Here is a 23,165-nt window from a genome sequence, read left to right as displayed (position 1 = left end):
GAGTGGTTGAATTCTTTCTAGGCAGACCCCCTGTCCCCTTGCATTTTGGGCTTCTCAGCACCCCAAACTGCAACAGGCTCAGAGAAGTCTAGTAGCTTACCAAAGGTCACACAGCAAGAGGAAACATAGCATTTAAAGATTCTGTCATCCAACATTTTACAGATGAGGAAACTGAGGCCCTGAGAGGGAGTGACTTAGCCAAGATCACAAGGGGAGTAGATGTCAGCTCAGGTAGAAGGTTTTATTTTATGCCCTATTTTTGAAGTCAGGCTGTTTAGAGACCATTCTGCCTAATTTAAATCCCACTTGAGAAGAATAAGTTTACACCCTGGAGTTCTCAAAGAATAGTTAGGGATATTCTGAAGTTCCTACATAGTTAGAAGTAACAAGGAGTATTTGAACTTAGAACAAATTCTTTAAGTGGGGTGTGGGACAGTTCTGCCCATTGTAAATGCAGTTTGCATGGGAAAGGGGACCCTTCATCCTTTAAAGAGAAAGGACCTCCGTCCTTTTAGACTTTAGAATGGAAAGTAGATCCATTAGGAGGGCAAAGACTTAGGGTACGGCTGGTGGCAGCTCCAGGGACATTGTGTTAATGCTAAGTGTAGATCAGAGAAGAGAATTATTGTAAAGAGGAAACAGTTACCCACCACCCAAACCCACTTTGTGGTCACCCTGGAGTAGAGTGTCACCTTGCTCTGAGCTCCTTTTCTTCTGTGAATAAACTTGAGATATCGGAGACTGGACCAGAGTCCAGAGCCCATAAAATGCTGCCACTTCGATTCACTAGTATGAAAGCTGTTCTGGTCAGTTTGATAAATATGTTAATTTTAGAGGTGGGTTAAAACTCACATTTGGTTCAACCCATTCTGTTTCTCAAACAATAGCAAGTGAATTTGCTCCCCAAATAGGAAGAGCTTGAGGCTGTTTTCTGTTCCGTCAGTAAATATGCATTCAGGTTGGCTTGTCCAAATGCATTCCAGGTCTATTTAAGGTGACTTTACTGTTTGTGATGTGAAGGGATGTCAGCAAGAGATAAATCAAAGTGCTGTCACCTGCTCCAGTCACACATTTGAAAGGACATTAAGTGGCCTCCAGATGAGACTTTCAATGGTGTTTTTTTTTTTTTCCAGTAAGACAGAAGTTATTAGTTCCTCAAGTAGAATAGTTTGGGCCCTGGGGATTAGAGGGGGTAGGGATGGATGAGAGAGACAAAGAGAGAGAGACAGAGAGAGAGACAGAGAGAGAGAGACAGAGAGAGAGAGAGAGAGACAGAGAGAGACAGAGAGAGAGAGAGACAGAGAGAGAGAGAGACAGAGACAGAGAGACAGAGAAGGAGAAAGAGAAAGAGAGAGAGAATTCCCTCCTTTCTCAACTCCACCTCTTAGAAGTCCTCATTTCCTTCAAGACTCCCTAAAGTTCTCCCTTGTATGCCAAGTCTTTTCTAATTCCCAGGGTTGCTGGAGACTTCCTGCCCATGATTGCCTTGTATCTGCTCTGCATCTTCTCTGTACACACCATGTTGTCCATGTTGTCTCCCTTCTCTGGAGAGTAAACTCCTTGAGCACCCTTTTACCTCTTTATCCCTAGTATCCAGCACAGTGGCTGACACAGAGTACACTCTTAATAAATGTTTATTGACAGACTGAATGACCAAACCATTACCATCCTGGTATGACTAAATGAGTATTATTTTGATGGGGTTTTGAGGTCTTTTATAATCCAGTTGTCCCAAAAGTCAGTTGTACTATAAACTTAAAACCACACTGCCTAAAGAGACACTGAAGACTTTTGGGACACCTAGTATTTATAAATTATCTTATTTGAGACTGACTATGGGTATTGCTATCCTCATCTTCCAGATGAGAAAGCTAAAGCCAGAGAAGTGACTCACTCATGGTCACACAGCTAGTAATAATCAGCTATGGGAAATCAGGTCTTTCTGATTCCAAATCCAGCACTCTATTGAATACTCCAGATGCTTAATTTTACTATCTATTGAATGGTGATAGTAATCTGTTAGGCACAAAGTACTTCATCAACCTTAAAGTACTTTAGAAATGTGGCAGGTTGAGGGGACAGATCCAAGATAGTGGAAAAAAGGCAGCAACTCACCTGAGTTCTCCCCAGAACCCCTCTGAACACCTTTAAAACAATTCTGGTGCAGTAGAAGCCACAAAAGGAAGGGGTAAAATCATTTGCCAGCTAAAGATAACTTAAAAGTTCAACAGGAAACGTTTCTCACACCCAGGTTAGAGTGAAGCACAGTCCAATGAAGGACATACCAGCTTAGACTGGACCCCAGCAACTCATGAGCAGGCCTTTGGAGCTGCTGATTCACCTGTGGCAACTCTCAGCCTGTAGACCGTAAGGTGGTCAAACACTTGGTCAGAAGGAGATTCCAGGGGTCTCTTTGCTAGCACTGAAGCATGATTCTATTAATTTGAACATACTCAGATTCAGGCTGCAGTACTCCATGGCAGTCCCAGGGAGAGGAAGAGCAGTAGCACGCAAGACCTTGTGGCTAGAAGTAGAACTCATTACAGTTCCAGGGCATAAAAGAGTGCTTTTGATTACTCACAGACCAGAACACAGTACAGGAGATTAGTAAACATACCTTTCCTAAGATCATACCACGTTGGAAGAACTGAAAACTCACAAAACCTATAAGTTTTGTACAGCTTTGAAAACAGCTATACAAAAAAAAAAAAACAACAACTGAAGTATGCCCTCCACTCTGGAAGTAGAGCCCTGCTTTAACAAAGAGTTAAAAGTCAAGTAGCTGGCTGGAAAATGAGCAAACAGGAAAAAAAACCTATGGCCATGAAAAGTTACCATGGTGACAAGGAAGATCAAGACACATACTTAAAAGACAACAAAATTAGAGTTCCAACATCCAAAGCCTCTAAGAAAAATGTGAGTTGTTCTTAGGCCATGGAAGAGCTCAAAAAGGATTTTGAAAATCAAAAAAAGAGGAAGAAGAAAAATTGGGAAGAGAAATGAGAATGATGTAAGAAAATCATGACAAACTAGCCAATAGCTTGGTCAAAGAGATACAAAAAAAAAAAATACTGAAGAAAATAACACCTTAAAAACAGACTATGCCAAATGGCAAAAGAGTTACAAAAAGCCAATAAGGACAAGAATGTCTTGAAAAGCAGAACTGGTCAAACAGAAAATGTGGCACAAAGGTTCTCTGAAGTAAAAAACTCCTTAAAATGTAGAACTGGCCAAATGGAAAAGGAGGTACAAAAGCTCACTGAAGAAAATAATTCCTTAAAAATTAGAATTGAGCAAATGGAAGCTAATGACTTTATGATAAATCAAGAAATAATAAAACAAAATCAAAAGAATGAAAAAATAGAAGACAATGTGAAATATCTCATTGGAAAGACAAGTGACCTAGAAAATAGATAGATAGGGGCAGCTAGGTGGTGCAGTGAGTAAGAGTGCTGGCCCTGGAGTTGGGAGGACCCAGGATCATTCTGGCCTCAGATACTTAACACCCACACACAAAAAAACAACTGGCCATGTAACCTTGAGCAAGTTACTTAATCCCAATTGCTTTAAAAAAAAAAAAAAAGAAAATAGATAGATGAATGAGATAATAGAAAAATTATTTGGACTACCTGAAAGCCAAGATCAAAAAAAGAGCCTAGAAATCATCTTTCAAGAAATTATCAAGGAAAATTTCCCCAATATTCTAGAACCAGAAGGTAAAATAGAAATTAAAAGAACCCACTGATCACCTCCTGAAAGGGTTCTCAAAATGAAAACTCCCAAGAATTTTATAGTCAAATTCCAGAGCTGCCAGATCAAAGAGAAAATATTGCAAGCACCAGAAAGAAACAGTTCAAGTATCATGGAGCCACAGTCAGGCTAATACAAGAGTTAACAACTTCTAATTAAAGAGTTAGAGGGCTTGGAATATGATATTCTGTAGAGCAAAGGAGCTAGGATTACAACCAAGAATCACCTACCTAGCAAAACTGAATGTAATCCTTCAGGGGGGAAAAATTTTCATTCAATGAAACAGAGGACTTTCAAGCATTCCTGCTGAGAAGACCAGAGCTTATAGGAAAATTTGGATTTCAAATACAAGACTCAAAAGAAGCATAAAAAGGTAAACAGGAAAGGGAAATCACAAGGGACTTAATGAGGTCAAACTGTTTACCTTCGTACATGGGAAGATGATACTTGTAACTCTTAAGAATATTTTCACTATTTGGACAGTTATAGGGAATATATATAGACAGAAGGCAGAGGTAATTTGAATATTGAGGGTTGATATGTAACAAACAAAATTAAGAGGTAAGAAAAGAATGTTCTAGGAGGAAGAGAAAGGGAGAGGTAGAATGGGGTAAATGATCTCACATAAAACAGGCAAGTAAAAGCTTTTACAGCAAAAGGGAAGAGGGTAGAGGTAAGGAGGTATGAGTGAACATTACTTTCATGAGAATTGACTCAAAGAGGGAATAACACACATTCAATTGGATATAGAAATCTATCTTACCCTACAGGAAAGTAGGAGGGGAAGGAGATAAGAGAAGGGAATGGGTGATAGAATGGAGGACAGATTGGGGGAGGGGGTAGTTAGAAGCAAAACACTTGAGGAGGGACAGGGTAAAAGGAGAGAGAATAGAATAATCCCCAGGGGTGGGGTAGATTGGACAGAGGGAAATACAATTAGCAATAGCAACTGTGAAAAAAAAAACTTGAAGCAAGTTGCTCTGATAAAAGGCCTTGTTTATTAAACACATAAAAAACTGAGTTAAGTTTATAAAAAATAAGAGCCATTCCTCAACTAAGTGATCAAAAGATATGGACAGTTTTCAGATGAAGTAATCACAGCTATTCATAGCCATATGAAAAAAAAATACTCTAACTTACTATTGATTGGAGAAATGGAAAACGAAAACAATTCTGAGGTACGACCAGGACAGAAAAGGAAAATGACAAGTGTTGGAAAAGTGGGAAAATTGGGCCACTAATGCCTTGTTGATGGAGTTGTGAACTGATCCAATCATTCTGTAGAACAATTTGGAACTATACTCAAAGGACTATAAAACCATTGATATCCTTTGACCTAGCAATACCTCCACTGGATCCATATCCCAAAAGACATTAAAAAACTAAAAAGAAAAGAACTTATATGTACAAAAATATTTATAACAGCTTCTTTCTTGTGGCAAAGAATCGGAATCTGAGGAGATGCCCATCAATTGGGAATGGCTGAACAAATTATGGTATGTGATTACTATTATATTACTATTGTACTGTAAGAAATGATGGAGCAGGATGGTCTCAGAAAAACCTGGAAAGATAAGCTGATACAAAGTAAAATGTACTCTGTACAAAGTAATAGCAATATTGTAAGATGATCAGCTGTTAATGACTTGGCTATTCTCCACAATACAATGATCCAAGACAACTCTGAAGGCCTTATGATGAAAAATGCTATCCTTCCCCAGAGAAAGAACTGACAGGATGTGAACACAGATTGAAGCATATTTATTTTTTACTTTATTTTTCTTGAGGTTTGGGGGTTTTGTTTTGTTTATCAGTCTATGTTTTCTTTCTAAACATAATTAATATGAAAATGTTTTTCATGACTACATATGTATAACCTATATCAAATTGCTTGCCTTTTCAATGAACTGGGGAGGGAGGAAGAGAGAATTTGGAACTCAAAGTTTTAAAAAATGAATGTTAAAAATTAGTTTTACACATAACTTGGGGAAATAAAATACTAAATAAAAAATAAAGTATTGTTACCAGCTTAAAAAAAAAAGAAATGTGGCAGGTTGGGGCTGCTCTTTACTTACCTATGTGATCTTGATCCAGTTTGTAGCACCTCCCTCTGCCTCAATTTCCCAATCTATAAAATGGGGATAATGCTTCTAGTGACTATACTATGTGATCACTGTCAGGCTCAAATGATAAAGTACTTTGCAAACTTTAAAGCACTCTTAAAATGTCAGTTATTATTACTATTATTAGTATTATTAACAAGTTCTACTCTCATGAAAGAAGTTGATCAATTTGTCCACCTAAAGTGCCAATGTCAGAGAGGGCTTGATGCACGAACCTTTTAAAGTTTAAAAAGCATAGCTTTAAGGCAAAGAAAAGAATCAATTAGAAGAGGTATTTTTGGGAAAAGGAATTTCTTGTAGCCTTTGAACTTGTAGTCTCTAGGTGGCTATCAACCCTGCCAATGCATAAGGTCAGTTGGGGACATATAGATGGACATCAAGGTGGAAAGTTAGAGAGGAAATGGAGAAGATTGGCTGAGTCTCTGATGGGAGCAGTAAAAGATTTGAGGTTTTGAGATGAAAGGGGAGCAGCTGAGGGAAAACTTTAAATTCTCCATCAGCTTGGAGGGAATTTTATGGAATTAGCAATAGTGAGCTGCTGTGAATTCCTGAGTAGGGGAAAAAGCTAGAAAGCATACTGGAGTCCATTAACACTTAAACTAAGTAACATTTAAGTGACAAGGAAAGCAGATGACTGGGGCAAGGGGGGACCTATGGAATAACACTGATGAGCTGGCAGAAGAGGGCATCTGGAGGGTGGCATGAAGGATGGTGAAGAGCCCTAAATTCATGCCACATTGGGACTGGCATAAGGGACTGAGGGTATTTAGCACAGAGAAGAGAAGGCTAAGGAGAATCAAGAGTAAAGAGCTGTCGGTTTTGGCATGGAGAAAAGAAAACTCAGGGGAGAATCACTAGACCATAGATTTAAAAATGGAAGGGCAGCTAGGTGATGCAGTGAATAGAGCACTGGCCCTGGAGCCAGGAGGACCTGAGTTCAAATCTAGCCTCAGACACTTAATACTTACTAACTGTGTGACCTTGGGCAAGTCACTTAACCCCAATTGACCTACCGTCCCCCCTCCAAAAAAAATGGAAGGGACTTCTGAAGTGTTAGTGTTTTGTCTACTGCACTACTTAGCTGCCTATATTGTCTCTCATCTATGCTAAACATCCCAGTTCTTTTGATCTTCACATGGGATAGCTGGCTAGACATGGAGTAGAGAAGACTTGACCGTTACTTTCTGTTTGACCCTGGGCAAGTCATTTAACCTCTGTCTGCTTCAATTTCCTCAACTGTAAAATGGGGGTAATAACAGTACCTTTGTCCCAGGGTTATCATATGGGGTTGGCCCTCTGCAGACATCGTATTAGTATAGATGCTAGAGCTGAGGCCCTGCTCTGCTCCTAGGGTTGGGGTCACACAATTGCTGTTTGCTTCTAAACTTACTCCTTTCAGCTGAGGGACCAGCATGTTGCCACTTCCTATCCCAAGATGCTTCCCCTGGGTATAGGTCCCCTTCTCGTTCTGTCTTGGGTCTGGGATCCAGAACCTGGGTAGTGGGCAATAAAGGGGCAGGTTGACAGTTATTCTTGAGAGACACTCTATTTGGGGTCTGGGATCTCCTCTTTTGGGTTATACAGCTTCTCCCTGTGCCAGAGTAATGGCGCCATGGATTTGGCATTGAAGATTTGGCTCTCTAGTGAAAAGGCTCAGAGGTGGGTGGCCTGGACATAAACAAGGGTAGGGAAAGATCATTCTGGTTGGGGGATGGCCTCTGGAGCTCTGGAGTAGGCCTTGGGTCAAGGGTAGAGTCCAGGAGATAAGTGGGCTGGCACAAAGCACTGGAAGGCCCTGGATCTAAGACTGAGGCCAGCAGGGCTCTCTATTTTTATCCCTGTTTAATTTCACTTTATTAGATTTGGCCCATTGCATTGACAGAATGCCAACATGTCTTGGAGGGGGGGTCATTAATGTTGTCCTTTACACAGAAGCCTTCAGAAATGAGTTATTCTATGTCTTAAGAAATGAGAGGCCATGTTGGCTGACCTTGCAGCCTCAGGAGCCACAGGAAAAGTGATAATCATTATAATAATTTCTTACCTTCAAAAATGGACTTTCCATTTATTAAGGGTGTTCACAGCGTCTCATTTGATCCTTAGGACAGCCCAGTGAGTCTGGCAGTACAGTTATCATTGGTTCCCTTTTACAGATTAAAAAAAGAAAAACACTTGAGAGTGGGAGCAGATAGGTGACTTCCCCAAGGTAAAAAAAAATGCAGATTGAAGAAACCCAGTGTCCTGACTCCCACCTTGGGATCCTCATTATCTCAGTTGGAGAATGCCTCATCTGGAACACTGGGTCAAGGCTACTGCCCCAGCCAGGGTTCCCTCTCCCTACCAGTTAACTTTCCACCTCTAATCCTGGAACCATAATGACATCAATGTTGCCATTGCTTCCTGGGAAGCCAATGTACTTCCTTATAGCTCCATTCACCATCCCTGTGATGTTCTGAACCAAAATGTTCCTTGTTGGCCACCATTCTTGTTCTGTCTCCCTATAAGAATGTGAGCATCTTGCAGATAGGGACTGTTGTTGCTTGGGTTTTTGTATTCCTAGGAAGTAGCAGAGTTCTTGGCACACAGTAAGCACTTAATAAATGCTTTTCATTCATTCATTCACCAAATCCAATCACCCCAATTTAAAGATGAAAAAAAAATCACCATACTTATATACTATGATTTTAGATTTCGAGCTGGAAGGCTGACTGCCTATGATAAACTTATGGGAAGACATGAATAAATGTCATGCTGGACAGGCAGGTAAGTCAAGATCGACTGCAAGATGCATTGTTGGTGGGAATGCCCACATCAGTAAGAACACAGATCCTACAGTATTTAAGTTTTTAGTTACTATCAAAACTCATGGGGGCGGGTAGGTGGCGCAGTGAATAGAGCACCGGCCCTGGAGTCAGGAGGACCTGGGTTCAGATCTGGCCTCAGGCACTTAACACACACACACACACACACACAAACCCAGCTGTGTGACCTTGGGCAAGTCACTTAACCCCAACTTCCCTCCAAAAAGCAAAAACAAACAAACAAAAAAACTCACAGTCCATGAAATCTCAACACATATCCATCAATCTCTCTTTAGGGGGCCACATGAAACCTGACCATTGATTCATAATGATAACTTTTTTTCCTTCTCGTTGTTCACTTGTGTCCAATTCTTCATGACCCCGCTTGGAGTTTTCTTGAAAGAGATACTGGAGTGGTTTTCTATGTCCTTCTCCAGCTCATTTTCCAGTGTCCCTTTAACTCTAGGTTGCCTATTTCTGTATCTTTGCCCAGGTTGCCTCCCCACCCCTATACCTCCACACCCCCATGCCTGCAACGTGCTCCTTCCTCACTTCATTTAGACTTGATCATGGGATCATACACCTAGAGCTGAAAGGGACCTCAGAGGTCATTTAGCCCAACCCCTCTCATTTTACAGAAAAGAAAACTGAGGCCCAGTGAGGTTAAGTGACTTGCCCAAGGTCACAAGAATAGTGTTAGAGTTGGGATTTGAACTCAGGTCCTCTGACTCGAAGTCATTACTCTTCCCATTTCTATCTCTTAGCATCCCTTGCTTTCTTCAAGGCTTTAGATCCTAGCTGTGTAACTCTGGGCAAGTCCTACTTGCCTCAGTTTCCTCATCTGTAAAATGAACTGGAGAAGGAAATGACCAACCACTCCAGTATCTTTGCCAAGAAAACCTCAAACAAGGTCATAAACAGTCAAAACATGGCTGAAATGACTTAACAGCAACACCTTCTATGGGAAATCCTTCCTGCTCCTTGCTTTGGTCTTAGTACTCTTTCTCCTAACTCAAATTATCTTACACTTACTTAGCTATATATGTGTCTTCTCCCAGGAGACTGCAAGCTCCCTGAGGGCAGGAATCCCATTTTATCTTTGTATTCTTACTAAATGTTCTCTGGATGAATGAAGGTGCTATCTTGACCCTCTCTGGCCTCTCTCACTCATGTAGGGGAGAGGGGATTGTTCTACTTCCTCCTCTCTGCATCTTAGAGAACTGTGTTTCCTTCAAGATTCAGCTCAATCCCCCCCTTGGCCAGGAAGACTTTTGAATCCCACCTGCTAGTGCCCTCCCTCCCTAAATCACCCTGTATTTATTCTGAATTGTGAAAAACCAAGGAGAAGGGACTTGTACTTCTTATATAGCAGCATGGAAGGAAGGAGGAAGGGAGGGAAAGAAGAAGGAAAGGAAGAAAGGAAGGAAGCAGAAAGGAAGGAAAGTAGAAAGGAAGGTAGAAAGTAAAGAAAGGAAATGAGGGAGGGAAGGTAGAAAGGAGGAAATAGAAAGAGAGGAAGGTGGGGGGGGGGGAGGAAACAGGCATTTATTGAGCTCCTACTAAGTGCCAAAACTGTGCTAAGTGCTTTACAAATATCTCATAAGATCCTCAGGACCACCCAGGGAGGTAGTTACTATTATTATCCCCATTTTATAGTTGAAGAAACTGAGGCAAACAGTGATAAAACAGCTTGCCAAGAGTCACACAGCTAGTATCGGAGATGGGAATCTATGGGTACATTTGGAGAAGCATTCAACCAGGATTCCAATCCTGTCTTTGCCGAGGACTACGCTGGACATCTCGGGGCACAGTTTCTTCATCTGACTTCTAAAGGGCCTTCCAGTTGTAATCTATGATATGATTGTGAGGCAGGGAGCAGGTTCCATTAATTACCCTACTCTCACCTAAAAATCATTGTCTTTGTTCTAGAAGAATACTTCTTGAAGCGATTCATAAATCACTCTTAACTAGGTATGAATGAGAAACAAACACGTACTGGAATCCATCAAAGGCATTGCAATTAAATGCAACAGGAAATTTGTTCCGGTTAGATGAGGGGCTTGTTTATGCCCTTTGGAATGAGGACAAAAGCAGAACACTGTCATGTAATGCGAATGTAAATTTTAAAGATCTTCCCTGCCCCTAGGCTAAAGTGCACCAGAAGCCTGGGGAGGGAGGCTTGTTTTTCAGTAGATACTTTTTGATTGGCCAGTGGGTCAATAAGGTTGTTACATTCTCTGAGCCAGGAGAAGGCTATATAAGCCCTGATGTGTAGCTTTGTTTTGGGACTCACTTTGAGAAGTGTTCTATGATTTGATCTGAATTCTGGGAAGCCGTTGTTGAGAGTCCCCCGGCTTTGAAAAACCCAGAATGTGGAAACCCAGATGTTGACTGGGTATGGATGTAATGGTTGGACAGTTCGGAAATCTGTCTACTTGATGTTTCTGTCTTGATAATTATGCCTGTATACTTTGAGGTTCAGGGTGCTGACCTTTTCTCCTGAACAAGGTAAACGATATATGTCTGACTGATTAAAGTAAGCTTGTTAACCCATTTTGAGTTGCTTTCCTTTAACAAAGCAGATCCAAGAACCTGTGGTAGCTGCAAACCCTGAGGACGCTTGGGGTGCTTGCTGCTACATGTCAGAACCTGAAAGAGATTTGAAGGGTCTGGCAGAGGAGAGAAAGAAGTGAAGACTTAGAGCTTATGTCAAGAATCAGAGGTAACTAGTAAGAGAAGGTGGAGAAAGAGGGGTGGAACTGGCGGGTCAAAGCCACAGAGTAGGGCTGATACCACCAGGTACATTCACCTCCTCAGGAATAGAGGCATGTTCCAAGCAAAGGTCTACTCTGCCTAACTTCCTTTTCCAATGTCTGTCTGTTGGACAACCACAAAGAGGCCAGGAGTTAACTAGAGAGAAATATCAATGGAAATGAAGCAGAGAGGCAAACCTTTCATTAAATGTTAGACGTTTTCCGAATTGGGAGCTTGGAATGATTGCAATCGCACTCCTAACTTTTCATTTAATATAGGCTCCCTAAAGCAGCAGAGTTAGGTCAATAATTATTAAGCGACAGGCACTATGCTAAGCATTGGGGATGCAAAGACAGGCAAAAGACAATCCCTGCCCTCAAGAAGCGTACAATCTAATTAAAGAAACCACATGCAGACAAGTTATATACAGGATACATTGAAGATAATCCACAGAGGGAAGACACTAGTATTAAGGGGAATTAGGATAGGCTTCTTGAGATTTGAAGGAAGTCAGGGAAACAAGAAGGGAGAGCAACCCAAGCATGAGAGATTGCCAGGAGGAAACCACAATGGACCTGAGAGGTTTTAAAGAGGTAATTAGAGTAGCACATTTTTCAGAATTTGGCCTCATCTCACCCCACACCTAAAAACCCCAAACCACCCACGCACCCCAAACATTTTCCCTGCTCTGTTTGCAAGGCCAACTTCACATTAACAACAAGCAGCCCTCCTTTTTTCAAAGCCTCCTAGAGACAAAAACAAGTTGTTTTTCTTAAAGTGTAAAAGTCTGAAGTGTGATAAGTTGCAGTTTAGGGAAGGGTGGGGGAAGAGATTTGATTCTTCCTCCTGAGTACTCTGTAGCCATGGGCTCCTGAACAAAGTTTCTCTATCCTGAACCTAGGTTCTCTAGGATAAGCTGAGTTCTCATTCTTTCGCCCGTGGGATGTAAAGTTCCTTGAGTAAAGGGAACATGGCACTTTTCTTTCTATATCCTCGATGCTTGCTTTAATGTCTGGTACATTTGTCCTTCAGTCATTTCAGTTGTGTCCAACTTTTCATGACCCATTTGGGTTTTCTTGGCAAAGATATTTGGGCAGTTTTCCATTTCCTTCTCCAGTTCATTTTACAGATGAGGAAACTAAGGCAAACAGGGTTAAGGGACATGCCCAGGGTCACACAGCTACTAAGTATCTGAGGTTGTATTTGAACTCAGGAAGATGAGTCTTCCTGACTCCAGGCCCAGCATTCTATCCACGGAGCCATCTAGCCAACCATCCAATATATGCTATTATACTTAAATGTTTGTTGAATGATTGATTACTTTGTATATATTTCTCTGTGCTTATACTGTATCTCTTGGTAGAATATAAGCTATATGAGTAAAAGGACTGTTTCATATTTGTTTCTGTGTCTCCAGTGCCTAGGACAGAGCCTGGCATATCCTGGGCACTTAATTTAAACCCTTGTTGATTGGCTGATTGATAGATTCATTCTAGTTCTAAAGCATAGTATCCAGGAAGTTCTACTTTCATATTTTCTAGAACTGGATGGATGCTGATGGCTAAGTACTAAATGGCCCCGAACTTTTGCAACCCTGCATGCCTTTGCCCCCCCCCCCCCCTCCAGTTTCAATTAAGGAGACTCTCCTTTTGCCAAGCTACATACTGTCCAAATTGGAGAACGCTCCATTCTGGAGGGGAATCTGTGTCTGAGCAGGGACTATCCAATACCTACAGTCAATCTGCATGGAATTCAATACTGATAAAAGGGGAAGCCATCTGTTGAGAGCAGAAGGGCTGGGGAGGGGAAGAAATATTCATTTGGGATTCAGGAATAATCATTTCCACGAAGGATTCCTATCCTGGCATGATCCCTGGTCTGAGTGCTTTACTCAGGGATTTTAAACCATGTTTTCAAAAAATCAGCCACTTTTACTTCATTGGAATCAACATAGTAATCATAAGATCCATTGGTTCCCCACCAGCACCAACTTTCTCCCAAAGGAATGTAGTTCCATGGCACAGTAGCAATGCTTACTGTGCCACTGTTTTGGAGGGCAATTTGAGGTTGTGACTTGCCCAAGGTCACACAGCTAGTTTTTGTGTTACATGTCTGAGGCTGGATTTGAACTCAGGTCCTCCTGACTCCAGGGCTGGTGCTCTATTCACTGCACCACCTAGCCACCCCTACTGTGCCACTCTTGAAGAAAATATGGAGAAGAGCTGTGGAAATTATTTCAGATGTGCCTCAAGTGGGTCCTTCTCAAATGGGATATTTGATATAAGGGCAAAGAGGATTATGAGAGTCCATGATCCCTTATGAGATCATAGGATCAAAGAGAAGGAGCTGAACAGGGTCTTGGAGGTCACCAGTCTCTTCAATTTACAGACAAAAAACCTCTGAGAAATGAGGGAAAGTCATTTATCCCTTAAGTAGTGGTCATCATTCAAACACAGATCCTCCTACCCCAGAGACAAGGCTTTTTCCCTATTAGGTGTTTATTCCCTGTCTCCAAAAAATAGCCCACACATAGTAATCTCATCCAGTTAACTGGGTAGCTCCTCACATTCATCAGGGATTCCCCAAATCCCTCTAACCTCCAGTTAATTATATACTGTCTCAGGACAGTTGGGTGGTACAGTGCATAGAAGACTAGGCTTAGATTCAGGAAGACTCATCTTCCTAAGTTCAAATTTGGTCTCAGACACTTAGTAGTTGTGTGTTTGTTTGCCTCAGTTCTGTCATCTGTAAAATAATCTGGAGAAGGAAATGGCAAACCATCCTAGAACCTTTGCCAAGGAAACTCCAAATAGGGTCATGGAGAGTCAGACGTTCCTGAAAAAGGAACAAGCCAGGAAACCAAAGTGGGTTTGATCCACTTTGGTCCACTACCCCCTCTTTGCAAACCTCCAAACTTTAAGTAAATGTCAGCTACTATCTTTATTTGAGAAGAGAACAGTGAACATCCCTAGATAAATTCTGGATTTTTCACAGCTAAGAGTGAATACTTGTTGATTACCTAAACTAACGAAAACAACTTTGGGAAAGATGAGAACAAAAAATGCATTCCATTCAATAATAAGCTTTTATTAAGCACTTATGACTCAAAAGGCATTGTGCTCAGATGCTGGAGATACCAAAAAAAAAAAAAAAGACAAAGTAGTCCTGTCCTTAGGAAACTTGCATTCTAGGTATGGGGGTGGGGGAGGAAGAAAAAAGGGAAGGGGACAACACAACATAAACAAATGTAAGTAAATGCTAATTATATACAAATTTATATAGGGTACCTACCCCATGTACAGAATGGCTCATCCAGACAGGGCTATTCCAGGCTCAAGGCACTATGTGGGTTGACATCTGCTTAAAAACATAGTTAATGAGCCCCCACTAGTGTCTTTACCTTTATTAACCAGCCAGACAAAACAAGTTAGTTAAAAGCAAAGGCATGGTAGCATAGTAGAAAAGGCAGCAATGAAATATTTTGCTCATAAACCCAAGGGCACATTACCTGTATACTTGCTATCAGGAGGAAGAGTACACACATGTAGGGAACATGTATGGACAGGATATACAAGGAGATGGGGGCCAGTTTCTTGAACATAGCAGATATTTAATGTTTGTTGAATTGAGATCCACTGGTGGCAAGAAGCAAATTTCACTTGGATATGAAGAAAAACTTGTTAACAAATAGCATCCTTTCAAATGTGCTGCCTTAGAACATGATAAAGACCTTACTAGGGGTCTTTAAGCTACTCCTAGATAACAGTTTGTTGGAGACATTATTGAATAAATTTGCAGTCAGATATGAGTTTTTACCATATAAATATGGAGCAGCTAGGTGGTCCCATAGTGCCTAGAGCACCAGACCTGGAGTCAGAAAGACTCATCTTCCTGAGTTCAAATCTGGCCTCAGACACTAGCTGTGTAAGCCTGGGCAAGTCACTTAACTTTGCATCAGTTTCCTCATCTGCCAAATGAGCTGGAGAAGGAAATGGCAAATCACTCCAATATCTTTGCTAAGAAAACCCCCAAAGGGTTTACAGAATCGGACACACAACTGATAAATGACTTCACAGCATGGGTTTTTATTAGATGTCCTTTGATGTCCCTTCTAATTCTGAGATTCTGTGTCCCTATGATTCTCTTATACATGTTGTGTCTCTCTCCATCCAGCCTTCACCCCTCCACATTTTCATAGCAGCTCCTTGAGGGCAGGGATTGTCATTTTTGTCTTTGTAGCCCAGAATCTAGCGCAGTGCCTGGCACATAGTAAAAAGGACAACAGATCTGTGATCTCTATTGGTCCTCCCTCCAACAATGCAGATCACAGCTGTCCACACCCGCTACAGAATCATAGGAAATTAAGGTCTCAGACAACAATCAAGCTTCCCATATTTGTATATGCTAGAAGAGAGGGAAGAAGGTCATTGGTGAATAGAAACCCCAAATTCCTTGTTCTGAAAATGGAATGACAAGAACTAAAGTCACTTGGTTTGACCTTTGCACTTGATAAAGTCCCATGCAGGGGGCCCTTGAGATCATGTACTATGTCCTATCCTGTTAACAAAGCAAAGGGTTGTGGATGTCCTCAAGAACACAATTTAATTCTGATCTGTAGCATTTTACATGTAAGTAGAAATAAACCAGAAATAGCCACCTAGATTCATCCTTAGATTATGAGAGCTAACACAGAAGCAATTGAGTCTTGTTGTTCAGAGTTTTTAGAAATTCATGGGGATACTATGCTTGTTCGAGAACTCTCCTTGGATTGACATGAAAGATAACAAAAAGTGACCCTCAGTGATATAGATGTGATCCTAGGTACAAACTGAGGTTCATTTTAGTGACAGTCCCTCCACCCACACCCCCCCCCTTCTGTTTGACTCTTGCTGAGGAAGTAACCTTGGGATTTGAGTAAGTTGATTGGTTGTTTGTAAGATTTGCCTTGATGCTGAGCATATGCCCACTCTGAGTTCTTCCAAAATACCAGAACTTGAATTTATAAGGCAAATGAAAAGAGTGCTGAACTTGGAGTCACAGGAGCCGAGTTCAAGTGTGTGGCCTTGAGTAAGTCCTTTCCTCTTCCTCTGAACTAATGAAGGGAAGACAAAGCTGTTGAATCAGATGACTTCTAAACTTCCTTCCTTAGATCTAGATTGCTTGATGGCTTCTTAAATGCTTTCCTCACAACCACCCATGAGATGCTAGTGACCCTTTGGAACAACTAGCTTTGGGCAACTTTTGACTGGGCAAAGAAGAGAGTTCCAGGTTCAAGGCACAGGGCCCTTCCCAGGGAAGGCAGGTCTGGGAGGGCAGACTCTGGGGTGCCAGGAGGTGTTGGGATAAGTGAGATGCAGCTTGGCATGGGAAGGAGAATGACAGGGGAGGAAAAGAGCAAGGAAACATGCTATAAACTGGGAGTTTTATCCAACATGCAGTGGATTCAACTTGATGAAATGGGAGTTCATTTCCATTCAATTCAATTCAACAATTTCGGTATTTATTTTGTTAAAGTCACTATTCCCCAAGACAGAATCGAAAGACCAAAAGGAAAGCAGTCCCTGGCCTTAAAGAGGTTATAATCTTTTGCCAAGGGTTAGGTACAACATTTACATAGATAAAGAAATCCAAGAAAATTGGAGGTAGGAGAGAGTGCCAACAATATTGCCTACCCTTTATATAGTGCTTTCAGGTTTGTGAAGGGCTTTACAAATATGGTCTTCCCTGTTCACTACTATAATCCCCATTTCACAAATGAAGAAACTGAAACAGAGGGTAAGTGACTGTCCCAAGGTCACACAGCTGGTAAGTGTCTGAGTGAGGATCTGAATTCAGGTTTTCCCTGCCTCTGTGTCCAGAGTCTGTGCTCATGTCCTGAGCTCTGTCCATGGTACTAGCTAGCTAAAACAACTTTCTAGGGGCCTGGGAAAGGCTTCGCATAGAAAGCTGCATTTGAGTAGAGAGCTCTGAAGGAAGGAGGGACAGCATGGCAGAGTAGACAGAGAGTCATCCTTAGATCCAACAAGAACTGGATTCAAGTCTTGCCTCTTACCTATACTGGTTGGGTGACCCTAGTCAACTCACTGACTCTCTTCATGTCTTGGCAAATTTCTAAGGCTATAATTTACAGAAAAAATGTCAGCCTGCATTGGTAGATGGAATTTTCTCACCTTGGATTTTCCTCTACTGCTGAAATAACAGGTCCACTCATTATCTCGGATTTTATTCTTTGAAGAAAACTAAGAATTTCAAAAGGAAAATGTATAAAAGAAGCACATTCCAGGCCCGGGGGACCCTGCAAAGACTCTGAGGTAAGGGATGGAATTCTGAGTTCATGGGAGGTAAGTAGGCCAAGAGCTCTGGAAGGGGAGGAATGTTAACTAAGCCTGGAAGGTAGGTCTACCATGGCCAGACCATGAAGGGCTTTAAATGCTAAATGAAGGAGCTTGTCACTTTAGAAGATTTTGAAATGATGGGAGGATGAAAGTTGAGATGAAAGCTCAGAGAAGATTGTTCTGTGCTCATAATCCTTGAGATAGCAGCTCTTTGAGAAATTGCGTCACTCAAAAATTCAACTCACCTCCCCCTCCCCCAGCAGGGCACTGCACCCCTTTTGTTGGAGGCAAGGACAGACAAGGAACAGCCAGTTCCTGCTGCTTCTTGGTGTAAAAGCAAACAAAAGCAAATCTTCTTCCAGGGCATCCTGCCCAAGCAATTAAGTGAGACACCTGGGGATCAGATGGTCCCAAATGGCAATCATTCCAGACTCTAGCACTGCTCAAGCCAAGGTTGTCCGCACAAAGGAGATGGTGAGTGGATGTGTAGAAGAAGGCCACCACTAGCTGGCTACCTACACCTGCCTCTAAATTGGGCATCAGCTGGATCCTGGGGCTCTTCAGAATAGCATGAGATGGCTCCAGGCTACTGAAGTGAGTTATTCTATTCAATTCAACAAACATTATTATTAGGCAAACAGGTAGTGCAGTGGAGTCAGGAAGACCTGAGTTTAAATCTGGCTTCAGACACTTGGGCAAATCACTTAAACGGTCTGCCTCAGTTTCCCCCACTGTAAAGTGGGAATAATAATATAGTAATAATAATAGTATCTACCTCCTAGCCTTGCTGTGGAGGAACAAACAAGATAGTTGTATTTTGCAAACTTTAAATTATTACGTAAAAGCTAGTTGTTGTTGTTATTATTATAATAGCTGTCATTATAACTATGCCAACATCCATATACAAAGAAGATACAGACGTTGTAAGTGGGAGGTAATGTCAGAGGACATACAGAATCCCAAACTAGTTCTGGTCCTCAAGGGGCTTACATGATAAAGTAGGAAACCTTTTCTATGTTATGTTTTGGACAGCTGCCACAAGCGGAAGCACTCACAGGCTGTACTGTAACTGTAATCCCATTGACATATGAGACAGCTGGGGTATATCATAGTTCATCGCCTGAATCTATTTCACCAACAGGCTGCCTGTCAATCAAGGTTCATCACTAGCTGTAATGCATACCAGCCAACACCAGATGGCACTCGGGGCAACAGCCAAGCCCTCAGAGTTGTTTTTTCTTTTTAAATTTTAAAATATCTTTTGTTTTTATAGTACCTTCATTTCTCAATATGTCTCTCCCAGACAGCCATTACTCATAACAAAGAATTTTTATTAAGAGTTCAATAAAACTAGCCAATGTCTGACTCTGTAGGCAAGGTTCTACACCCATAGTCCCACCGTTTAGCAAAGATATCTCTGACTTTCATAGCATCCCATGAATCTAGATTTAGAGACTGAAGGGGTTTTAGATTTCATTTCATCCAACGCTCTCATTAGGAAACCGAGGCCATTCTTTGCCTGCCTCTGAACTCTTAGCTCTTTCTCCTTTGTAGTCTAAAGATTTAGTGTGGGGGATTATCCAATCAGATTTCTTAGGGCCTTAGCCCCCATTCCACTAGGGAACACTCATTCCCCTCTTATTCCCTCTGTGTTTCTTTGACTCACACAATGGAAAGAGTGTGGCTGTGGAATCTAAGGTCCAGCCTTCCAATCCTTCCCCTGACACTACCTGAGTGATGTTCAATTTCCTCACCTGTACCATGAGGAAGTTGGACCAGATGGGAACTGAGGTGCCTGCCATACAAGCCTAAGGTACCGAACCTCTCTGGGCCTCAGTTTCCTCATCTGTAAAATGAGGGGGTCAGACCAGATGAGCTCTGAGATACCATTTCCAGCTCTATCATCAATGATCCTTTGTCTTCTTCCTCCAGCTCTAAGACACACTGTAATAAGCATCTAATTAACATTAAAAGTAGGATGAAGAGCCCACACTCCTCACTGTAGCTTCTCAGGCCCTGTCCAGTTCCACAGCTATGGTTTTTTTTTTTTTTGAGGGGGAAAGGCAAGGCAATTGGGCTTAAGTGACTTATTCAAGGTCACCCCGGAGCGACAATCTTAACACAGCCATACGATGCACCTCCCATTAGATCTCTGAAATAAGGCCATATCAAAGTGGGAATACTCTGGAGGCTGACATTGGTCTTTCTCTCTCTTGCTTCCCAGGGTAGGAACTAACCAGAAAGTTCAGTTCATTGTTCCTCATTAGGAGCTGAGGAAAAAGGGGTTTTCTACTTATACATTTGTAGCATGTGAAGTTAGACTTTTGAATTATAAAATGGTGGAAATTCAGTGCCATGAGGGAGCCTTTCCTAGAGATGCAATGAGAGGCATCTGATGTCATAAAGAAAGGACTAGATTTGGAATTAGATGACTTGGAGTTATACCTATACCTATACCTATAACTTTGTGATCTTGGACACAAGTCACTTCCTCTCTGTTGGCTTTGGTTTCCTCATCTGTCAAAGGAGGGGTTTGGACTTAGATGGGCTTTGAGATCCTATTTCCACTGCAGGTCTAGGGACCTGTGATGCTATTGGTCTCTTCCAATTCTAAATCTATGATTCTATGAGGAACTTGACTGATACAGGGCCCTTGAAGCCTCTCTGGGAGTATCTTCAGGCACTAGCCACAAAGAGTTTCAAGTCCTTTGCTTTGCTTCACTCTTCTCCTGATATCTCTGTCCTATTAGGTCTAGAAAAAAGTCTCTTGGGCTTCCTAAAAGGGAGAGGCAACTACTACCTGCTACCAGAATTCATCAAAAGTAAACCCTTCTAAGGTTACCTTGTGTCCACTTTGTATGTGTCTTGGGTATACAGACAGACAGGCAGACACAAATAGACAGATTACCTTCTCTAATACGAAGTAAGGTCTTGGAGGACAGTGCTTGGCACATCGTAGGTGCTTAATAAATAATAGTTGCTTGATTAATGGGGAAGCAATTAGACAGCTCCCAGGAGACAACCATCTTTCATTCTCCTCTTTCCTTGAAAATCTGAGCCCATCATAACTGCTTAAATACCCAGCTAGGTGGTGCAGTGAGTAGAGAACTGGGCCTGTACTGCAGTAAGAAGATATGAGTTCGAATGTGACCTAATGTACTTACTAGCTGTGTGACTTTGAGTAAATCACTTGACCTCTGTCTATCTCAGTTTTCTTATCTGATAATAATAGCCCCCACCTCCCAGGGTTGTTGTGAGGATCAAATGAGGTAATATTTGTTAAGCACTTAGCCTAGTGCCTAGAGCAGAGTAGGTGCTTAGAGCCTGAGTAGTAGTGCTTCTTCTTCTTCTTCTTCTTCTTCTTCTTCTTCTTCTTCTTCTTCTTGCTTTTTGGAGGGGGGAAGGCAGGGAAGTTGGGGTTAAGTGACTTGACCAAGGTCTCACAGCTAGTAAGTGTTAAGTGTCTGAGGCCGGATTTGAACTCAGGTCCTCCTGACTTCAGGGCCAGTGCTCTATTCACTGTGCCACCTAGCCACCCCCCCAGGCCAATATTCTTTTGGACCTTGGCTCTCTAGAATCCCTCCTAGTTCTAAATCTGCGACCCTTATTGGATTCCAACGTCTCAAAAGTTCACCAGTTGGCCAGAGGTTGAAAAATACTCCCTTTAGCATTAAACCTTCCCAACAGACTTCTTGATGGCCATCTCCCTCTCATATCATCAGACAAAATGAAGGTTTGCAGAACTGTTTCAGTGAATAAAAAGTTGTAAAAAAAAAATCAAGTGCAGTGAATTCTGGCCCAGGCATGGCCTGGACTACACCTCACACTTCTGCTGCTTTGCCAGAGGTGGCTCATAATGGACTGAGCCCTGGACTTGTCATTAGGAAGATCTGAATTTCAATCAGCTACTTATTCTGCACAAATCAGTGAACCTCTCTGAATCTTAGTCTCTTCATTTGTAAATTGAAGATAATAATAGCACCTTCCTCACAGTGTTGTTCTGAGCAGGAAATGAAATCAATAGAACAAATGCTTTATAAACTTGAACGCCTGAATAAAATAGGAGCAAACACTATCCCTCAGGTTGGTAGCTCCCTGAGGTTAGGGACCATATCTCTTTCATATCCAATGGGAAGTAGAGGGGATACCAGACTTGTACTGTTTGCACCTTATGAAGACTGCCTCCCTTTCCTGTCTGAGTGTTGGTAAAATGTTCCTAAATAGGGTTTACCTGTATTTCTTTTGACCTCATGACCCTTAGAACTGTGCTAGACACATACAATAATGCACATTGATAATCCTCTTTAAAGTTGGCAAGGAGCAGAGAGGAAGGGGTGAAAGGAAGAAACATTTAGTAATACCTACTATGCACCAGGGCCTGTTGCCTAAGTGCTTTACAAATGTGACCATATTTCACCAATAATCATGACAGATTTTATGCCCATTTTTTGCAAAAAAAGTGGGGTGCGGCCATTATGTGAAGCTTTTTAAAAAAATTTGTGCTCATATCACTTAAAAATCATTTATTACTAAACTGCCTTCAGTGCAAGATTAGGATGTATAGAATACTTGTGAATATACATTGCAATTTGGAAGCTACAACTCTTATATCACGGGACTTATTCATGGCAGCTTCACCTGCCCAACTGCTCCCCTTGTGCCAACCACTCTTCATTGGGCTGAGTGACAATACCATTGTACTTCAACACTTAAACAAACCATGCAAGTTGGCTTTGGAAATACACTGACAATGCACATACACTGAGAGTTCCAGGTTCACAGCTTGCAGTACGTGAAAGATTTCCACATACCAGTGGTGAATATGTTACTGCTCTGTTTACCTTCAGATGATGCGATGAACAGAATTATACCACATGATCATTACTCGATGAAAGGTTATAAACCAGTTTTCTAACTGGAAAAAGCCCAAGGTGCAACAGTTACATGATAAAATACAGGTATCTCATTTAATCTTCACAACAACCCTGACAGGAATGTGCTATTATTAATATTCCCATTTTGTAGTTGAAGAAACTGAGTTACAGAGAGGTTAAGTGACTTGCCTGAGGTCAAGTGGAGGCTGGATTTGAATTCAGGTCTTCCTGACTCTAGGCCCAGTGTTTTAGCCACTGTGCTACCTGGCTGCCTCTAGGGAGCCCTAAAGAACCCTTTCACTTTCTCTACCCTCCTCTCCACTCTATTGGGGCATGGTTGGGGACAGCATGAGGAAGTGACAAAGGCCATAGCAAGGGATGGAGCTCTAGGTCAGTGAAAGGGATGGATGCCAGGATAGCAGGCTGGTGGACCTCCTCTTTTCCAAGGTTGACTGCTGAACTGCGCTAAGAATAAGTTCTTAACCCTACCGCCTAAGTAAGTTAGCTAAAGTTTGTTATTTTAACCTT

The 23,165-nt window shown here is 41.7% G+C and overlaps 1 long non-coding RNA gene across 1 annotated transcript in view; it reads left to right on the top strand.

Annotated features, from left to right (window-relative positions):
* The window catches only part of LOC138153886 (uncharacterized), a 49,318-nt gene that overhangs the window by 4,989 nt on the left and 21,164 nt on the right, over positions 1-23,165 (top strand). Inside the window, exons 2-3 of the long non-coding RNA XR_011166492.1 lie at positions 8,562-8,636; positions 17,630-17,739. This is a non-coding gene — a long non-coding RNA (uncharacterized lncRNA). The remainder of the gene's footprint in view (positions 1-8,561; positions 8,637-17,629; positions 17,740-23,165) is intronic.

This window comes from Petaurus breviceps, unplaced genomic scaffold, assembly GCF_028583685.1.
Source record: "Petaurus breviceps papuanus isolate PSGF00001 unplaced genomic scaffold, PetGlider_PUasm1.0 91041, whole genome shotgun sequence".
Classification (NCBI taxonomy): domain Eukaryota; kingdom Metazoa; phylum Chordata; class Mammalia; order Diprotodontia; family Petauridae; genus Petaurus; species Petaurus breviceps.
The sequence above is the reverse complement of the archived record's forward strand: the minus strand, read 5'-3'. Positions and strand labels throughout refer to the sequence as shown.